This window comes from Apus apus, chromosome 5 (genome assembly GCF_020740795.1).
Source record: "Apus apus isolate bApuApu2 chromosome 5, bApuApu2.pri.cur, whole genome shotgun sequence".
Classification (NCBI taxonomy): domain Eukaryota; kingdom Metazoa; phylum Chordata; class Aves; order Apodiformes; family Apodidae; genus Apus; species Apus apus.
Genome location: NC_067286.1, coordinates 18,744,678 through 18,766,524, shown reverse-complemented (window position 1 = coordinate 18,766,524; position 21,847 = coordinate 18,744,678). Strand labels below are relative to the sequence as shown.

Sequence of the window (21,847 nt, the reverse complement as noted above, 5' to 3'; positions counted from 1 at the left end):
TCTAAAGGCTGTATCAATAATACATTTCTACCATTGAATATTTTATTGATGGTTTGACTTCTTTGCTGCTCGCAATTCCCATTTCAAGGCTGCGTGATTGCTCCTAATTAAAATTTTATGCCCTGGGAGAAGCCTTCTTGATACAGTGGAGATGATGCTTTCCTTTTCTAGGGCACTACAGAGCAGTAGGAAGGAATTACTCATTGTTACAAGATTAAAACAAAACAAATAGATTATTGTTTCTTCCCTTAAACAAACCAAAAGCCCAGCGTATGGTGCATACTGGAAACAACTGGGTCACAGTCGAGGCAGGTATCCAAGCATGCTGGGTGGCTGGAGGATGCTGTGCCCAGGTAAGTGGGGACTTGGGGCCCTGCATCTCTCAGGCGCTGAGGTACAGCTTCCTTACCTGCAGCAGGCAGGAATGGGCTTCAAGGGCTTCTCCCTCCTCAGGTGCTTCTCACTGACAGCTTCAGTGCCACCCAAAAACCACAAAGCGGAGGATATGCCTGTTTTTTACCAGTTTTTACCAGTCCCAGTTTTTGTTTTGTTTTGTTTTTTTTAATAAATCTGCAGGCTACCTGCAAGCTCCATCAGCTCAAGGCACCGCTCAGGAGAGTAATTCACCTGCAGCCTCCCTATGGCTCTTCTCTGCACTATGTGATTTATTTTCTTTTTTAATATGACATATGAAATAGCTCCCAGCTCCTCCCCCATGTACCCTGGCCTGTGTTGTCTCATTAGGCCAGGCATCCTTTGCAGATGGTCAGGGCACCAGCACTGCCATAGGTCAGTACAGTTTGTCAGGGGAAGCACAACTGCAGACACTTGAAATACCCCCATTTCACAGTTGTACAAGTTTCGGAGAAGCTACCCTCGGTGTTTGAGTCTGGTAACCCTCAGGGTTTGGGTCCCTGCCTAAATTTCATCTGAAGTCCTAGAAGCAAGCAGCTTTTAAAGCACATGTTTCAGCACCAGTTACATAATGAAAGGTATGAATGACTGGAGGAGAAAATGGCCTGTTGGTTTTGTGTACAGATACTTTGCTTCTTACTCCTCGGTAAACAGCTCCTACAAGAGTAGTTCATTGCAGATGGAGAAGAGAAACTATATGAACTGGCATGCACATCCATGTAGGGAGCGATGTCTGCTTTCCCTATGATGACTGTCCTTCATCTGTCTCAGTGTATAGAATGAGAGCAATCTACCTTGCCCTGGAAAAAAATAAACCATAAAGCGGTAGAGGAGGCTGGGAAATTTCCTTGTTATGGATGAGCAAGTTTCTCTCCCAACAGAACCTCCTGCCAGAATAACTTTTTTTTTTTTTTTTAAGGATGTATTATATAAGTCCCTGTTTGCATTTAACTAACTGACTTCCCTGACTTTCTCTTAAACAATTTATGTACTCCCCCTATTCCTCACAGGCCAGCTTGCTCCTTCAGCGAGGCTCACAAGGTAGCATCTGCCACTGGCACACATTATAGACAGAACACGATAGCTGCTTCCTAGTGCAGTGATTGAAGCATTAGGCCTGCTCACTTCCCTCTGCAAAGTGCTGAAACGAGGAAAAAAAATCTTTGAGAAACAGCTTAACATTCAGCATCTTCCCCTCCTGTAAGGCACACCCCTGCCACTCCCCAAAAATCTTACAGCATCAGTTCTTAGCACTCTACTACTCTTGTTACCAGGCTAAGTATCATCTAACTAATCTGCTTATTAGCTACTGAAAAACATTAAATAAAGGGCATCTTAGCCCTGGTGTATTTTCTCATCACTTGGGAGCACTCTGGGGCTCTTGGACTAGGACGGGGGGGAGTCACCAATGCTGGTGTTTCCACTTGAGGGACAACCAAGTCGCATCCTTCCGCTCTCCTTTTTCAAGCCACCTCCACTGGCTATAGAAGCAACAAGAAATGGGAGGCATGCAGGATGCCATCAGATTTGTCAGTGAGCAGGCACAGCCTTTCTCTTCAGCTGGTATGGCACCCTACATTACAGTAATAAGCATCCAAACACTTACTTCACACCATTTATTGAAGGCTTCAGGTGTCAGGGCAGCAGGTTAGTTTTGAATCATGCCACAAGAATGTTAAAAACAGGAATGGAGCTGTATACTCCTCCCCCAGCTTACTGGAGAAAGACACACACTAAAAAAAACCAAAACAAAACGAACTACACTTGAACCCCTTTGCCTTTGCTTACTGGAGCTGAACAGGATGGTTCTGTAGCTAGCAGGAAGTTGGAAGCCTTCATACCATTGCGCTGCACATGAGAATGGGGACAAGCCTTGCCAGGCTTGCCATGGAGCTACTTCTGCCAGTGGCATCTCCATGGGTTAGTCATAGGGCAGCACTGTTCTAAAACACACTTCTAAGAGAAACACAGAACCTTCATTTTCAGATACAAGTTTGTTATGTGTGCAGTTACCTATGAAATGGGGTGGTAAGGAACTGCAGGGCTTCAATTTAAACTTGTGGATACAATTATACACAGGTGTATTTTGCACCAGGTTCCCCCCTCTCCAGGCTCTCCACATGGCTACTCCACAGTCCCACCTGCTCGAGACCAGCAGTGGGAAGATGAAGGGCAGCTAGGAAGGAGGAAAACCTTCTCGGGCTTGAAAAAGCTTTAAAGTGGTATCCCACCCACCGCCATCAAGAAAGACCCATTTGGTTTCTGAACAAGCGTGAAAGCAGCTTTGCTAAATTAATGTGTTTTTCCTCTCTTTCCAGCATGTTTGAGCACCCTGGACTCACCCAGTCTGTGCAGATGCTCCTCTAGGACCCAGAAGGAGAAACAACAAATGAGCACAGGCAGGAGAGATGCAGACGGGCAAAACTTCTCATAAGAGACTTTGTACAGAGGTTGTTACTCTGTCTTCTGTGCAATTAACTACTTACTGACCAGAGCACTGCCAGTTCCTTCAGATCAAGCCGTTACAATGGTCCAGGGCTACCCATGAGCAGCCAAAGCAAGACAGAGAATACCTGAGCCCTTTCAGGGAAACTCAGCAGGCTGTGGTGAATCCTAGCTGATATTATAAACTTAAGCTGCTTATAAAGCTGCATTGCACTTCAAAAAATATACTTTTTAAAAAAAAAAAAAAAAGCTTATTCACCAGCCCAAAAATTGCAAGAGAGAACTTTGTAGAAGAAGCAATCTGCTTTGTCACTTCCTCTGTTTCTAGTGACAGCCACCCTGGGCAGCTGGAGGAGTTCCTGCCAGGCTTGTCTTCCTGCTCCTCAGGGCCATGAAGTCAGAGTCCCCTGTCGGACACCACAGCATAATCACACAAGGCAGCTCTGCCAGTGCCCAGCCAGGGCTGAGGGGGCATTAGAGCCCTGGCACATGAAGCTGAAAGAGGCAAGCGCAAAGGCGAAGGTCAGGATGGGAACCAAAAGAGCAACGAAAGACAGCAAGGCTTTTTTCTGCTTTTCATTTAACAGACTAGAGAGTCTCTCTTTAAAGGTGACTCATCCGGGGCAATACCAGGCATGGTTTCTTCTATTAACACACCCTTGGCAATAGCCGTTCAGTTAGTCACAGACTGGGTATCAAGACGTCACAAGCTGGAATGAAGCATCTCTTAAACTTGTTATGGAGTACTAGCACTTACTTACTTTGGAGAACAGGAGCGGAGAGAGGGAGGCACACCATTGCTACTGTGCAACTGTTCCCCAACTCTTTGCACCCACACGCTGCCGTGTCCCGCTCCTGCCAGACACACCGAGCCCCACTGCAAGAACCCTTAAATCTTTCCGTGCTCTCTGTGCAGCACAGCTTATTGCACTGCTTTACCGCCTGCAAGTCAAGGGTCTGCTCGGCCAAGGACGGGAAGCTGCTGCAGGCAGGACAGTGGCGTTGGATGGGGGACGACTCCTTTGCACACCAGAGCCCCTCACCTGGGGAGCGGAGACAGTCGTCGTGGCGTCGAGGCGTGATTCCGCGGAGGCAAGGCGGCCGCACAGCGATGTCCGAGGAGCAGGTTAGCCGCTGTCACACGCACAGTGGAGTCGCCGAGAGCACAATGTGCGTTAGTCAGTGGCTCACCTGCTCCTGGAGAGTGACGGGGAGCGGCGGGGCCACCTGCAGCACAGGAGATACCGGGCAACATCAAGAATAGGGCGGGGAAGCGGGGGTCGCGCCGTGCCCGGGCCCCGCGGCGCGCCCCGCCACGGAGGGCTGCAGCTCCCAGCACCCACCCCCCCGGACAGGCTCCCTCGTGCCACCGGGGGCCGGTGGCGCCTGCCGCCCCCAGGACCGGGGCAGAGGGGGAGGGGAGAGGGTCTCTGCCCGCCACGGCCGCCGCTCACCTGCGCTCCCGCCGCTCCCCCCGCGCCGCCGCCGCCGCCAACTTCTCGCTCTGCCCCAGCCCGCCCCACGCCTCGCGCCGCGGCCTCACGCCCCGCCCACCCCGCCGCGCCCGCCAATGGCGAGGCCGCCCGCCCGCCCGCGGGCCCCGCCCCCGCGCCGCAGCGCCCAATGGCGGCTGCAGGGCCGCCCAGCGGCGGGGCCGGGCGGGTCGCCCCCCCCCCCCGCCAGTGACAGCGGCGGGCGCGGCGCGTTCGCTTCTGCACGTCCCTGCTGCGGGGAGGAACCATTTGTATCTATTGACTCGCCGTCCGCCTCCCGCTCACCCCGCCCTGCTGACCCCCTCCCCTCCTCGCCCTCGCCGCTTCTGCCCGGCCCGGCGGCAGCCAGCGGCATCCCTCCGCCCCGCCGCCGCCCGCGGGGCGCCCCCTCTGCCCCGCTGCTTCTCCCCCTCTCCGCTCCGGCCCTCCCGCCCCGCCGCGGCCCAGCCCGTGGTACGCTCCGCGGGCCGTGCCATCAGGGCAGTGTCGGGGCGCACGTAGGCGGCGCGCGCGGCGGGGGGGAGGGTCGGTTGGGCGCGCGCGGGGGCAGTTGGCGGCACGCGCCGCGGCCCGGGTGGGTCTGTCCTGGGTTGTTGCGTTCCCGGCGGGCTGGCTGCGTGGGGAGCCCGTGTGCCTCGCACCCGGGGTGGCCCCGCTGCACCCAGAGCAGGACGGGGGCCTCAAGGGGCAAGCGCCCAGATGCCCAGGGAGTTTTCTTCCAGTAACTTCCCTCAAAAAAGACCGGCAGTCAAAGGCTTTCCGGACGTTCTCAGCACAACTGCACCCCTTCCTGCTGGGGGAGCTCACTTGCTCACCCACCCACCTACAAGCGGGCAGTCAAGCAAGCAGCTGAAATGCAGAAAACTTCAGGGCACCTCAAGAAGGATTTGAAAGCACTGAAGATGACGCTTTATGGATGGGCATAGCACAGTCCCACAGAGGTGAAGAAGCTTGTTTGGAGACACACAGAGTGAGGCATTGAGCCAGCAAGCTTGCTCCTGTCTGCCCACACCTCCCTCAAACAGACCAGAAATGAGAGGGTGTATTGGTGAAGTGAGCACGTTTGGTAAGACCCCTACTTATGCCATGCTGCTGATGTTCAAGAAAAAACACTTTGGGCACAAACAAGCACCGCATCCCTGCTGAACTGATAATGCATGCTGTCTAGCAAAAGACATGAGAAAACTTCTTTGGCATCAGCTATCTGATGGGTGTTTTGCAATCTGGTGCTCTTCCTTCAACATGTGCTGCAAGATTTGGAAGCAAAGCCCAGCACAGGCTCCCTGATAGTTGGTGGCAATCCCTCACCAAAAGGGTTTCCCTACATGTTGTGCTGGAGCACTTACCAGTCATTCATGGCTCTGGTCTCCTGTTGCTGGTGGGGTGGAGCAGCCGGGGGACAACCCCTCTTCTGTGGCAGCCTGCACAGTGACAGCCTCTGTTGTAATTTTGTATGTGTGCTGTTAGGGTTTTTTGTCTTCATCCTGCAGCTGTAGGGAAAAAGTCACGTATTTTATGACTTCCCCAGTGTAGGGCCTGCACCCAGATTGGAGCAAAACAAGTGGAGAGCACACTGGCCCCTGCACACTCTGGGGTGAGCCAAGATAAAGAGCAAGGCATGGCTGTGGAAAATACTTGCTTTGTTTAAAAGGAGATATTTTGTGCAGAGTAACATGGCTAGGTACTGCCCAACATCTTTCTGAGGGCACTGCTGCTTCTGCCAGGCACATCAATCAATCAATCAATCAATCAATCAATCAATCAATCAATCAATCAATCAATCAGTCCTTCCCATGCACAGGGAAGGAGTGCGTTTTAAAGCAGTGCTTGCACAGTTGGCTGCCTGCAGTCAAGCTCTGCATGTTGCTCAGACCTCCCTGGGTGCTGTATTAAAACCTTCCAGCGTGGAGCTGGAGGGCTGCCAGCCAAGAGGCAGGCGGGCAGCAGTGCTGCCTGCAGCCCAGCAGAAGGGTGCAAAGGGCGCTCTCTCTGCAGTGCCTTTTTCTGTGTTTTTGAACGAATGGCGAGACTCCCCCCAGGATGAGAGGGTGGTCTGCCATGGCCCTGCCAAGGCTCTGGGCCTGGGGGCTTTGCTGCAACACTGGTGGGTGCTGCTCGCCCTCACACTCTGCTCCCACCTCAGCTCAGAACGAGCTCATGGCTCAGACCTTAATCTCTGGGATGAGATTTCCTGCTGACACTGCTGGTGCTGCCTTTCGGGAGAGCCCCCACTTATCCCAGCTGTATAGGTCTTCCCTTTGTTCCCAGCTGGCTTTCAGTGTCCTCGGTGGTGCCCGAGCCATTGATGGGAGTGTTGATAGGGAACCGTGCCCGCTGATGGTGGGAGCGCTACAGGATGCCCGTCATCTCCCCAGCCCTCCTTTTCTGCCTTGGCACTGACGTGCCCCCACCCTACCCGGGGAAGCCAGCTGACACCGGATCAATTAACAGGCAATTAAAAAGCTGCCCTTTAACAGCGCAGATCTGGTCTTTTCAAACACAAGGTGCTTTGTGTGTACTGGCTGCAGCTTTACCAGCGTTTCCCCCCAATCCATCCCACTTTGCTCCCGTCCCAAAGTCCCGAGCGGGCATCCAGCTGCGAGGCTGGTGCGGGTTTTGCTCCACACTGTTTTCAGGAAAAGGACCTTGTTTTCCTCCCCCAGGCTCCGTGTGATTTCTGACAACGACCCAAGTGTCTCGAGGACACGCACACTTAAGTCTCGGTCACGCCTGTCTGCAGCCGCAGACGGGGCTGCGCTCCCCTCCCCGGTGCGGCACCCGAGGCTGGACAGAAAAGCAGCTAATGGAACAGTGCGGGATGCGGTGCAAGGGGCAGGCAGGCACCCACAGGAACGGGAACACCTGGGTTAGGATCAGCCACGTGCAGATAGAAAAAAAAATGTAAAAATAGCCACGATCTTCTTCGCCTTAAAGAGGTATTTAAAACTGATCTCGGTCCTCACAGGCCGCACGCTTTCCTTCCCGGAGAGCAGCGTGCGCCGGGCCCGGACCGCCCTGCTGCCCTGGCACCGCCAGCGCCGGGAGAGCGCCCATCTCCCGCCGCCTTCCCTGCGGATTTTGTGGAGACACGAGCCCCGCCTCCGGCCCCGCGCGGGCTGGGCCGGCCGAGCTGCGGCAGGGTGGGACACACCTCGGGACAGCGGGAGCGGCGGGCCCAGCCCTTAGGCCTGGCAGCCGGTAACACCCGCAGGGCTGGGAATTCCTTGCGCCCCTGCCCCAGACTGTGGGCATCGGCCGAAGCGGCAAGGAGCCCCCGGCCGCCCCTGCTCCCGTGCGGCAGCCAGGAGCCGCGGGGGCGGGACGCGGCGCTGCCCGTGGGGCCTGGGCTGCGGCCCCGCCGGGCCCCGCCGCCCGCGGCCGCTCTTCCCCCCGCACGCGCGCAGTGGTTCGCTCCCGCGGCCGCGCCCACCAGCGCCGGCGTCGCCGTGACCCGGAAGCCTTCCTGTAACCCTTCCGGGGCGAGGGGGCCTCTGGCGGTGTAGTCCCTTCCGCCGGCCGGGCCCGGGGATGTGAGCGCTGGGCCCTTCTCCTCGCGTGAGTTCCCGGGGCGGGGGGCGCCGCCAGGGCCTGCGGGGACGGGGGGGGGCTGGGCCGAGCCTGGTTCAGCCCAGCCGAGAGGGCAGCGGGGCCGCCCCGCCGCGGCGGGCTGCAGCTCCGGAGGGAACTGCCCCGCCCCGCTCAGCATTGTTTATAGTTATTTCGTTTTGTTCCTATACACGTACTTATTGGTGGTTTCGTTCCCTAAGTAATCGCCGACGGCCGCAGTCCGGCAGCGGTCGGAAGATGCGGCTGCGTGACGCCGCCGCGCGGGGCTGTCCCAGCCCGGCCTCCCCCCGCGGGGCTTTTGCCAGCACCCGGTTCCCGTGGAACCGATCCCGCGGGACACGGCGGCGCCCGAGCAGGCGGCGGGGGCGGCCGAGCGCGCGGGGAGAGCCCGCGCGGGAGCGCGACCCGGGGCGGCGAGCAGGCAGCTTCCCCTGCTGCTGGGAAGAGGTTCTGACTACAGCCCGATGTTTCTGTGGCTTCGCTCCACCTCCCGCCTCACCCCCGGCGCTTGTGGTGCACACGTGAGTGCGTTTCAGGAAGTTACAAACTACTTCAGCCTTCTGTAGTGGAGTCGGCGGGTTTCACGGCTAACAAGAAGAAATTGGGGCTTTCATGAGAGCATTTTTAAAATGCACACTAGCTGGCTGCAAAAGTGTGTTTAGGCTTAAAACCTTTGCCTTGAGGGACGTATGCTTACTGTTTTTTAAGCTGTGTGACTAGGCATTGCACACCTCATGTTTAAAAACTGGGGTGGGTGAGCTTTTTAAACTTTGTTACTGGTCTTCCTGCCGGTTTTTGTGTGGATGCATTGCTGATGTGTTCCAGAGGTGTTTGCTGTGTTATTTCCTTTCCTGAAGGCCAGTAGGACATGGTACCTTTTGTGGAGTCAGCATCTCTGGAGGTACTTAAGAGACACACAGACATAGTACTTAGAGATATGGTTTAGTTAAGGACTGGTCAGTGTTAGGTTAGTGGTTAAACTCGATGTTCTTGAAGGTCTTTTCCAACCAAGGTAATTCTGTGATTCTGTTATGACTATGCACATACACAAAAAAAATCATAAAAGTGCAGGAGGCTTTTGGGGGTTTTTTTGTTTGTTGGTTGTGTTTTTTCCCTCCTTTTTTTGTTGTTTGTTTGGGTGGTTTTTTTCCCAGCCATGCCCATGAACAGCAGGGAAAGCTGTAGTTAGTTAAGAAGGAGGATTATGTGCAGCATTGGAGAGTGTTTGATTCACAGCTGGAAATTGAGCCAGCATCTTTGGGGGATTACAGGTTGGGAATTCCATAGAGCTTGGCTACTGCTTTGAATACAGAGGTACAAAATGCCCCAGCTGCTCCTGTGGGTAAGATGCCACACTTCAAAAGGGCCTTTGCAAAACTTGTGTGCTGCTTGCTTTTAATTGGATGCTCCTCAAAGAGTGCAGTGTCTGCTCCTCGGGAAGCTTTGATGGACAGTTTTGGACCTGGAATGTAGGGTACCTAAACTTAGGGAAGGGCCAGGAAATACAAATGCTTCCTTACTTACCATGGGATTAATTCTCTGTGCCTCATCTGTTAGGTTTTTAGGTGCTTCCATTATTTAAATTGTTGCATTGGCAGTTCTGATATTGGTATTCAGAGTTTATCTTATTGTAACTGAAACAGGGGAAAGCTGGATCTAAATTTAGATTTAGAGGGCTTTTTTTTAAAGCTCCCTGTGCATGCTAGATTAGCACTGCACAGCTCTAGGCTGGTAGGAGTCTTTTATTAATCTGAATATTTTCCCTGCCTAGTTCTCCTTTTACCTTTGGAACGTGGTGGTGACAGATACTAGTCACACCCTATCCAGACATTTTTCCAACTAGGTACAACCATGATTTTTACAACTCTTATTTTGTTTTCTTTTGATGTAGCAAATGAAATTGGAAACAAGGCCTGATATTTCCTGAGGGTTTTCCAGAGGGAACTGAATTTTTTAGAAACAAAAAAAGCCAAATCCCAACAAACCAGCAAACAAAGCAGATATACCAGTGAGAACTGAAAGCTCATACGTTTGAATATTTAGTAGACTTACATTTAGATGTAAATGGGCTGTGGAACATGACTGCTTAATAATTGCCCATGAAATTAGATCAGCATTCAAAACCTCCATGTGAGAAAATACAGCTGACTTGTTTTCTTTGCATGTGTGTAATTCCAAGTGTTACCCAAGCAGATAAAAACAAATGCCTTGTCTAGTAGCTCTTCTGTTTCAAAAAACTGGAAACTACAACAAGAAGTTGGTGATGGAGGAAATGGGTTGGTGCTAGAAAAGAAGATGCTGTGACTGGAAGAGTTGCTTTGTTAGAGGCACCTCCGTCATCTTTGTGTGGAAGCCTCACATTTGGTAGAGCTGCAGGGTGTTTTGCAAACCGTGGCTGCTCTGACTACTGGAAACCTACACTTGCCTTCTAGTTGGAACATACTCAAAGTACGTTAACGTACTGACCTGTAGTAAAGCATGAAGGATTTTAGTTCAAAACACTGTTTACTGAAGTACTTGTTTGATAAACACTTAGTCTGGAGGAAACGCCTCATCTTCCCTGTTGCTAATACAGCTTGAAGAAAGTATTTGTAATTGCTACTTGATTGTAAAATTAAAATTACTTAAGGCAGCTCAATGTAAAAATATAATCTGTCTTAATAGCAAAGCCTGAGCTTATTGTTAATACAACAGTAGAGCCCATGCTGCAGTAAGCGAACTGCTTGACTTGGCCCTTGTGAGGGTGTGAAGGGAACCTAGGGCTGGATAAAAGTGCTGCTGTGTGTAATGTGATTGAACACCCGCCACGTGCTCATAGTTTTTTTCCAATTACTGTATTAAAATATTGTTAGGGTCTTCTAAATGAGAATTTGAAACGAGGATGTTAAGGAGTAGGGTACCTGCTTTTGGCAGACCTAGTGTGCAACCTGTAATTCAAATACTGGATATGGTGTGTGCAGACCACAAGTGTGCAAATGACACACCTACCTAGGGAATTGAAATGGGTTTTGCTGTAAGCAGTGACATCTTGCATGAATGATACAGAGTCCAAAGATAAGGGATCTCTGGCCAGGTTACCCTGCATCTGCCTTTTCAAGCTGCCTGCTGGGGATGCATCCAAAATTACTCTGAATGGAGTCTTCAGAGTGGGATGTGGGAGAGGATCAGTCAACATGAGAAAACCAGTTGCTTTTTAGCCTCGGAGGAGTAACTGTGATCTCCTTCTTAACCAAATCTATTGGTTTATATAATAATGATAAAAATGCTTCCTATCTATTTTGTACCTGTCGATTCCAGCTCAGGGGTTAGAAAAATTCTGATGTGGTAGGTGCTGGAACAAAAGCTGGGCTTTTGTAAAGGTGGATGAGCTCTCTGAAGAGTATCATGAGTGTGTTTGTGTTTCACAGTGATCATTTATTTGAAATGTCTCCCACAAGGAAAAAAAAAAAACCCACACCTGGAAATGCTGCTTATTGCTCTTGAAAAATAAGAGAACAAGCTCTTGTGTTCAGTGTATAGTCAACTTTGGTTTCCTTTTTTTTATTTCTTAAGATCAGTTTGGAGAAGGTTGTTGGTAAATTAAGATTTGTGATGTGCTTAAAGTCTCAAACTGATTTAATCTCACTTGGTTTCTCATGATCTGTTCCCAGCTATTCACAAAACTTTTTTTTTTTTTTTACTTGCAAGATTTGAAGACTTGATTGTCTGCTGCAATATCAGATTTTCCTTAACACTGAGTTTTGGCTCTGAGCAAAGTCCAAGCTTGCATTTGCAGCATGAATATGTGAGTGTAGATTGCCAACTCACAAGTGCTGATTTGTTTGCTGCTGTGCTTAAAGGATATTTTTCTGTGGGCCAGCAGGGTGAAAATAACATGGCTAGTTGTTTTCAATGCTGTTTGGAAATGTAGTGAAGTATATGTTGGTCAGAACTGTGGTTTGTGGGAATCACTTAAAAATAAAAAGATCCTTTCTTTGCTGTGCTTATTGCTTTGCTTTAAGGGTAGCTAGGGAGCAGGGGAATGAAGGTCACTGCGGTAGTGAAATGGAGGCTTATCCATGGTTTTACCCCACGGTGGCTTTGGTTGACCTCTGTTGTCCTCAGTGGCTTGGGAGTGCCATAGCTGGCTGGACATGGCAGTGATGGGTCAGCAGAAATCCCCTCTATTGCCAAAGCCTTGTAATAAATAAAATTATGTTTGTTAATCAAATCAGGCTTTCTTAAAGGCTGGTGAAAAATTACAAAGTTTTGACCCTTCACATACTTAAATCACAAGATATCTAGTGTGCTTTGACACCTCAATACCTAAATCACAGGCATCTGGTGTTCTTTAACATTTCAAAGGGAAGAGCTAAGCTGTGCGATAAGCTGTAAAGGTTCACCCATAGGACACTGATAAAGATGAGGAGCCTTCAGCCTCACGACCATCAGGAGGTGGGACAAGACCGATCCTCTAGCAATACGTCGCTGAGATACAAAGTATACCAGGATTGACACATATACGGGAACCAGAAGAGTATATAATCAGCTACTTTCGGGAAGTGGGTGCGCGCCGTTGGCGGAGCAAAGACTCCCCGGCCGCCCAGCGCTGTTTTGCTTGCTGCCGCTTGCTTAATAAACCAATTTGATTAATTGGACTGGTTCCTGTCAATTATTGGGACACAATCTATAACAAATTTGGTGCCGTGACTCGGATAGAGACAATTTGGCTGTAAACCTCACGGGGGAGGCGCCCCGCTGAGTAAGCGGCCCCTGTTGAGGGTTTTTTACACCCAAAACCTCTACCGACGAACTCGAAATTCGACAGCAAACAAATAAAAACCGGTAACCCCGTAAACTTTGTGCACGAAGACCCGAACGAAGACTCAGGAGTGAGTAAGTATAGGCCGGTTATCCGTTCGGTTGGGGTTGGGTATCCCGGAGTGTGCCTGTGTGAGACGTCCCCTTGAGGACGAAGCAAGTGCGGACCCCTCAGTAGTGCGGTTCCCATCTCCCGCGAGGGACTGGGCCACAAACAGGGGGAAGCGATTGTGTGTGTGTGTGTGTGTGAAGGCACTCCGGAAGATGGGACAGAAGAAAAGCAAGCCTTCTGATCCCATGGGTGGGTCGGTGCCTAAGGTTAGGTTACCCCAGATACCGCCAGACAGTCCGTTAGGAATAATGATTAAATATTGGAATGATTACCCTTCTAGGCAGGGTAAAGATAAAGCAAAAATGATACATTATTGCATGGAAGTTTGGGGTGGGAAACAAATTAGAGGTGACCACCTGTATTGGCCCGTTTTTGGGTCCTTTGAATATTGGATATGCCAGGCTTTACATATTTATGTTTATTCCAAGGAACCCTTTAGCCTGGAGGAGGGTGAATATGCACACTTATGGATAAAGTCAGAGACTAGAGTAAATCTTTATCCCTTGAGAGAGAAGAAACAGGGGGGTAGGAAAAAGACCCGGAACGAGGATGAAATCCCTACCTCACCCCCCCTCTTATGTACCATCAGCACCACCGCCACAGCCTTCACCTCCCCCAACAGCGCCAGACTTTATCAATACAGATTCTCCCTCTGGTTCTCCTGAAACTAGACGAGTAACTCGAAGTCAAACTAGGATGAGGGAGGATAAAAGTAACTTATATCCGCTGAGAGAAGTTGCTATGGGGGGAGCGCAACCTGGCATGGGATATGTTTCTGTTCCTCTGCACTCCGGGGACGTTAGAGAGTTTAAGAAAGAAATGGGAAACTTGTTAGAGGATCCCCTAGGAGTTTCAGAACGGGTAGATCAGTTCTTAGGACCCAACATTTATACCTGGGAAGAACTGCAGGCCATATTGGGCATTTTGTTCACTGCAGAAGAAAGGGAAATGATCAGGAGAGCTGGGATGAGGATCTGGGACCAACAACACCAACAGGGTCCGGCGGCAGATATTAAATGGCCTCTTCAGAGACCTAATTGGAATAACCAAAACGAAATAGACAGAGGCCATATGCAAGATCTGAGGACAATAATTGTCCAGGGGATAAGGGAATCTGTCCCTAGGGGACAGAATATAAACAAAGCCTTTAGTGAACATCAAAGGAAAGATGAGACCCCTACAGAATGGTTAGAGAGATTGAGAAAGAACCTCCAATTGTATTCAGGGCTGGACCCTAGTACACCGGTAGGACAAGCCTTGTTAAAAACCCAATTTGTAGCTAAATCATGGACGGACATCAGAAAGAAGCTGGAGAAAATGGAGGATTGGCAGGATCGGGGTTTGGATGAATTGTTAAGGGAAGCCCAGAAAGTGTATGTCCGCAGGGAGGAGGAAATACATAAGAAACAAGCCAGAATGTTGGTAGCTGCAGTCAGAGAAGGGCAAAGGATGTCAACCCCTGGAAAAGGGTTTGAAGCTCACCATACAAGGCAGGAGACTCGAGAACCTTTAAGAGGTAGAGAACGGGGAACTGTGATTTGTTTTTATTGTGGAGGAAAAGGGCATGTTAAAAAGGACTGCAGAAAGAGAAAGATGGATGAGAAAATGTTTAAAGAAGATTAGGGGTGTCAGGGGCTCTATTTGCTGGGAACCCGAGAAAAGATAGAGCCCTTGATAAAATTAAAAGTGGGTCCCCAGCAACAAGAAATTGAGTTCCTAGTGGACTCGGGAGCAGAAAGATCTACCGTTCAAAAATTGCCCCAAGGATGTAAAATATCCTCGGCGACTATACAGGTCATTGGAGCAAAAGGAGAACCTTTTGAAGTACCTGTAATAAAAGATGTGTTTTTTTGAAACCCATTCTAAGGTAGGGATTGGGTCCCTGCTGCTCATGCCGGAAGCAGACTATAATTTATTGGGGCGAGATTTGATGATCGAATTAGGAATTGGTTTGGAAGCTAAAAATGAAACACTAAAAATTAAACTGTGTCCCTTACGAGTAATAGATGAAGAGAAAATAAATCCTGAAGTCTGGTATACTCCGGAAACAGTAGGTAAGTTAGATATTGAACCCTTTTCAGTAACAATAAGGAACCCAGAAATACCAGTCAGGATAAAACAATACCCCCTTCCTAGAGAGGGGAGGCTAGGTTTGAAACCTGAGATCCAAAGATTACTTGAAAAGGGGTTACTAGAGCCCTGTATGTCTCCTTTTAATACTCCCATCCTGCCTGTAAAAAAAACCGGATGGAAATTACAGGTTAGTACATGACTTACGAGAAATTAACCGGAGAACAATAGCTAGATTCCCTGTGGTGGCGAATCCACACACCCTCCTTAGTCAAATAGGGCCCGATAATCAATGGTATAGTGTAGTAGATCTGAAGGATGCCTTCTGGGCATGCCCTCTCAAAGAAGATTGCCGAGATTACTTTGCTTTTGAATGGGAAGACCCAGATAACCATCGGAAACAACAATTACGGTGGACGGTATTGCCTCAAGGGTTTACCGAGTCTCCGAACTTGTTCGGACAAGCCTTAGAACAAATCCTGAAGGGGTATGAGTTAAGTGAAGGAGTTACGCTGGTCCAGTATGTGGATGATTTGCTCCTAGCTAGTAATAGCGAAGAAAAAGTGAGGCAGGAAAGTATTAAGTTACTAAATTTTTTGAGTTTACAAGGATTGAAGGTATCAAAATCAAAACTACAATTTGTTGAAAAAGAAGTAAAATATTTGGGACACAGATTAAGCAAGGGAACTAAGAAATTAGACCCCGAGAGGGTGAATGGCATATTGTCATTACCGACTCCTAGAACCAAAAGACAGGTTAGGCAATTATTAGGTCTCTTTGGCTATTGCAGGCAATGGATTGAGAACTATAGCAAAAAGGTGAAGTTCCTCTATACCAAATTAACTAAGGATGGGTTATTGAAATGGTCGGAGGATGATGATAAACAATTAGAAACACTAAAAACTGATTTAGTAAATACCCCAGTTTTGAGCCTGCCAGATGTAAAGAAACCATTTTATCTATTTGTCAATGTTGATGAAGGGACCGCATTTGGGGTATTAGCACAGGAATGGGCAGGAAGCAAGAAACCTGTGGGATACCTATCTAAACTCCTGGACCCCGTAAGTAGGGGTTGGCCCACCTGCCTTCAAACGATAGTAGCCGCAGCCCTTTTAGTAGAAGAAGCCCATAAAATTACCTTTGGAGGAGAATTGAGGGTTTTATCACCTCACAACATCAGGGGAATTTTACAACAAAAAGCTGACAAATGGATAACAGACGCTCGGCTCCTAAAATATGAGGGCATTCTAATCTCCTCTCCCAAACTGGAACTCGAGGTAACAAGCGTGCAGAATCCAGCACAGTTTTTGTATGGGGAGCCGAGTGACAAAATAAATCATGATTGCCTTTACAACATTGAAGAGCAAACGAAAATCAGACCAGATTTAGATGAGGAAGAACTTGGAGAAGGAGAAAAGCTATTTGTAGATGGATCATCCCGGGTAGTTGAAGGAAAGAGAAAATCAGGATTTGCAATCATTGATGGAAAAACATTTAGTGTAATAGAATCAGGACCTCTGAGTCCTAGTTGGTCTGCACAGGCTTGTGAACTATATGCTGTATTAAGAGCCTTGCAAATTTTAAAAGGTAAAATTGGAACCATATATACTGATTCAAAATATGCCTTTGGCGTAGTGCATACTTTTGGAAAAATTTGGGAAGAAAGGGGTTTAATAAATTCTCAAGGAAAAGGATTAATACACCAGGAATTAATAATCCAGGTCTTACAAGCATTACGAGGACCAGCGGGAATAGCCGTAGTACATTTAAAAGGACACCAAAAAGGATTAAGCCCATTAGTCAGAGGAAACAATCTTGCTGATCAAGAAGCAAAAAGAGCGGCATTAATGGTGATCCAGACTAAAAGAAGTCGGGAGGACTGTATAAATTGTGGAAAGGAATCAGACGAATTCCCATGTTATGAGTGTTGGAAGGATTTTGGAATCGATGCAGTCCCCTGCAGATGTCTAATTTATGATGAATGTGACAACCCCAAGTATAGCCATTGCCATCTACACGGAAAAATTTACTCAATCCTGAGTTTTACAGTACAGGAAAAAGATAAGCTGACTCAGATGGGAATCAGGGAGACAGAAAAAGGAAAGTGGAAACTCCCAGATGGCCGGGAAGTTCTCCCAAAACCTTTGGCTTTGAAAATTATGCAAAAATTTCATGAGGACACCCATTGGGGAACTCAGGCGCTAGTGGATCAGTTTGCCACAAAGTATATGTGCATTGGTGTATACAATATAGCTAAAGGAATAGTTAGCGAATGTATGACATGCAAAAGGGTCAATAAACATCAGTTACGGGAAAAAGCCCTGGGGGGGAGAGAACTGGCTCACAGACCATTTGCTAAAATCCAGCTAGACTTCACTGAACTTCCAAAGGTGGGACGATATAAATATTTATTAGTAATCATAGACCACTTAACCCATTTTGTGGAAGCATTCCCGACAGCTAGAGCCACCGCTCAAACCGTAGTGAAGACTTTGCTGGAAAATATAATCCCTAGGTATGGATCCATTGAGGTAATAGACTCTGATAGGGGCTCCCATTTTGTTTCAAAAATAGCAAGGGAAGCTCTCTCCTCTTTGGGGACAAAATGGGAATATCATACTCCCTGGCATCCACAAAGCTCGGGAAAGGTAGAAAGAGTAAATGGGGAAATAAAGAAACAGCTCACAAAATTGATGTTAGAAACTAAGATGTCATGGGTAAAGTGTCTCCCCTTAGCACTACTGAATATAAGAACACAGCCCCGAACTGATGTAGGAATTTCCCCCTTTGAAATGTTATATGGGATGCCATATGATTTAGAAATTCCGCAGGACCACCCCCAACTTGAAAATTCACAAATTAGACCTTATATAATTCAACTTATGGCTAGGAGAGTAAAACTGCGGAATAAGGGCTTAGTAGTACAGAGACCCCCCTTGGATGTAGCCATGCATAACATAAAGCCAGGAGACAAAGTGCTAATCAAATCATGGAAAGAGTCCTCATTAACCCCCCGTTGGGAAGGGCCCTATCTCGTTTTACTCACCACAGAAACAGCCATCCGGACAGCAGAGAGAGGCTGGACCCATGCGAGCCGCGTAAAAGGACCATTAAAAGACTATTCTTGGGAAGTGACAAGCCCGCCCGGAGATCTGAAGATTGCCTTCAGGAGGTTGTAAATGGACACACAGATAACTGTGGTACAAGTGAGCGACTACAGCATATGGGTGGGGTACGGTTACGTTGATACAGGGGACATAAAAATCAAGTGGGACATTCCGAGCTGTAACTGTTATCCTTTTTATTTGTTTTATTTGTAAAGGGTGTCGAGAAAGGTGGGGGACCCATTGCCGTTACGGGATACCCCCCCCGAGGGGTTTGCCAGCCTTGTGGGGACAGAGAGCGTGAGCTCACCAAATTGGCTCTAGACGCAGGAGATATTTACACAGGGTATTAAACCCAAGTACTATTGCTATCACCCTAGTGATTAAAGTGTTTTGTCGCAAGACACTTAAAGGGGTTCAGTGTGATTCACCTGAAATGCACAGAAATAAGCGACTTTTCTCCTGAAGACTACCCCTGCTGCCGAGAAGATGATACCCCTCGTGGCTCGAAACAACCGAGTCGACGAGCGAGGCAGAGGAGTAAAATGCTGTGGAGAACAGTACCCAGAGAGTGGGACTGTACCAAGACACTGTGAGGACTGCCTCAGTGTTAACCAAGGGAATCGCACGAAACACCCCGGGAGGAGTGATAGCACTGGAAAAGACTGGGTAACTGGAGTTAGTGCTCAAACTAAACTTATCAACCGGCCGGGTTTCCACCCTTCTCGACACACTCTAATTCTGATTCTATTAAATCTTGTAGGTGTACACGGATACTCTCACCAACCATTTAAATGGACACTGAATAGATGGGAGGACCAACATATAATTCAAACTGTTATTACTCCTGGAGTACCAGTGTTTAAAACACAGCTGTGCGAGTTAGCCCCCATGAAACTCTGTCAGAATCTTATGGGGTATTATCTGTGTCCAAGTTCTAATTCAGGAAGAGCATATTGCAACGCTCCCAACCAATATTATTGTGCTTATTGGGGTTGTGAAACGATTGCCTCCAATTGGAGCCCGGGAGCAGGGCCAGATAAATACCTAAAGGTTACTTGGGGTCCTCAGGGGTGCACGCCCGTGCCTATTCAATCGGTCCTTCGAGGAAGTATAGCACCTAAACCTAAAGGGAAAACTTGTACACACCTGGAATTAATAATACAACAACCCCTGGATGAGGGATGGTTACTGGGAAAAACTTGGGGAATACGATACTGGGAATCTGGAACTGACAGAGGAGGGCTTATACATATAAAAAAGGAAATAATTACCAGTGACCCTGATCTGGTGGGACCAGATGAAGTATTAGCAGAGAAAATATCTCTCCCATCAGACACAGAAATGTTTAATGAAACAGATGCCAAAAATAGCACAACTGCAGCAATTAATACCCGAGGCAATTCTCTTTGGAAATTGGTGCAAGCCAGTTATCAAGTATTGAATGCTACTTATCCAAACTTGACAGAGCACTGCTGGCTGTGCTATAATATTCAACCACCTTTTTATGAGGCAATTGGGGTAACTGCTAACCCTAAACGAATCAATGGGTCAAACCCCTCACAATGTCTGTGGAAAAAGGAAACCAGTCAGAGCCAGGGAATTACATTGGCTCAAGTAAGCGGGCAGGGGAGGTGCATTGGGAATGTGCCCCACAATAAGAAGCACTTGTGTAAAGCTATGATCCCCTTGAATAGGAAGCCACCAGCTGACTGGTTATTACCAGCAAAGAATACCAAATGGGTCTGCTCCTCCATTGGAGTAACTCCTTGCTTATCGCTGAAATTATTCAATGAAAACCAGGATTATTGTATCCAAGTGTTAATAGTTCCTAAAATTATATATCACCCAGAGGAATTTGCCTATGAATATCAAACAGTCCCAAAACACCATTTGAATAAACGGGAACCCTTTACAGCCCTAACAGTAGCCACGCTGGTAACTTTAGGTGTAGCTGGAGTCGGTACAGGGACAGCCTCCTTAATTCAACAAAATAAACAATTCAATTCCCTTAGAGCAGCTGTAGATGAAGACCTAGAAAAAGTAGAGAAATCTATTAGTGCTTTAGAAGCCTCCCTGAGATCCTTATCAGAAGTAGCATTACAAAACCGTCGAGGACTGGACTTATTGTTTGCACAGCAAGGGGGGTTGTGTGTTGCTCTAGATGAGGAATGCTGCATATATGCAGATCACACTGGAGTAGTTAGAGACACCATGACAAAACTACGAGAAGGATTAGAAAAAAGAAAGAAAGAAAGAGAAGCACAGCAAAATTGGTATGAATCTTGGTTCAATTATTCCCCATGGATGACTACCCTATTGTCTACGATCGCGGGACCTATGATACTATTAATTTTGGGATTAACATTTGGTCCTTGTATATTGAACAAATTAATTGAAATTGTAAAGGGCAGGCTGGAAGCTGCCCATTTAATGCTTATCAGGGCTAAATACGAGCCATTAGATAAGGAATCGGCAATGGAAGAAACATTAGCTTTAAGTTACGCTGAACTCCAAAGATTTGATGAACAAAATGGTAAAAGAAAAAGGGGGGATTGTAATAAATAAAATTATGTTTGTTAATCAAATCAGGCTTTCTTAAAGGCTGGTGAAAAATTACAAAGTTTTGACCCTTCACATACTTAAATCACAAGATATCTAGTGTGCTTTGACACCTCAATACCTAAATCACAGGCATCTGGTGTTCTTTAACATTTCAAAGGGAAGAGCTAAGCTGTGCGATAAGCTGTAAAGGTTCACCCATAGGACACTGATAAAGATGAGGAGCCTTCAGCCTCACGACCATCAGGAGGTGGGACAAGACCGATCCTCTAGCAATACGTCGCTGAGATACAAAGTATACCAGGATTGACACATATACGGGAACCAGAAGAGTATATAATCAGCTACTTTCGGGAAGTGGGTGCGCGCCGTTGGCGGAGCAAAGACTCCCCGGCCGCCCAGCGCTGTTTTGCTTGCTGCCGCTTGCTTAATAAACCAATTTGATTAATTGGACTGGTTCCTGTCAATTATTGGGACACAATCTATAACAGCCTTTGGATGGAGAAGTGTTACAGGCAGAGGTTCTGCATAAATCTAAGTGCTCTGTGTAAATTCCTGCTACATCCAGGACAAATACAGCTGCTCTGCTCTGAGTGCTGCCAGTCTCTGCCCTTAAGTTCTCCACGTCTTTTGCGTTCCTGTAGCTAACATAGCTTTTTGGAGGACATTATATAACTGAGTTTCAGTTTGAATAATTCATACATACACTCTGCTGAAACTTGAAAAATTCCTAGTGTTCCTATTTTTTTCCAGTTACATCATGGAGTGTCTGGCTTTTGATGAGTCTGCTTGTTTTCAGTCAACATAAATTGCTTTTAAACACACTCCTGTTAACAGCCATGAATTTAGCAAAAAGTTTAAACTCCTGTTTAGGTAAGATTCTTAGTGAAGTTAGGAGAAATCTTTATGAAGAATTTGGTTCTGTTGAAGCTTGCTTTTTTCTTTTTAGCTTTTTTTTTTTTTTTCCCCCCCCCCCCCCTCCCCTAAGCATTGAAGACTCCATTTGCCGTTTGGTCTGGATTAGGAAAGACTACATTTTCCGGGCTCTTATTCTAGTTTGGTGGGTTTTTTGGTAGTGGGGAAATGACCACAGGAGTGGCTCTGTTAAGAAGCTGAGAAGCTCCCCCTGCTCCAAAACCAGCCAAGGAACCATTAGAAGGACAATAGGTGCACCTCTGCGATTAACATACGAAAGAACTGACATAAAACCTGAGCAGAGAGGCACTTGGGGGAAGAAGAGCTGTGCTGGAGGAGAGTGGTACTGGTGGCTGGTGAGGAAG

General features: G+C 47.9%; 1 protein-coding gene across 1 annotated transcript in view; it reads left to right on the top strand.

Moving 5' to 3' along the window:
- The first annotated feature begins 7,827 nt into the window (after positions 1-7,827).
- Positions 7,828-21,847, top strand: part of PHRF1 (PHD and ring finger domains 1) — a 41,101-nt gene continuing 27,081 nt past the window's right edge. The window contains exon 1 of the mRNA XM_051620521.1: positions 7,828-7,907. The gene's annotated coding sequence lies outside the window, so the exon portion shown is untranslated. The remainder of the gene's footprint in view (positions 7,908-21,847) is intronic.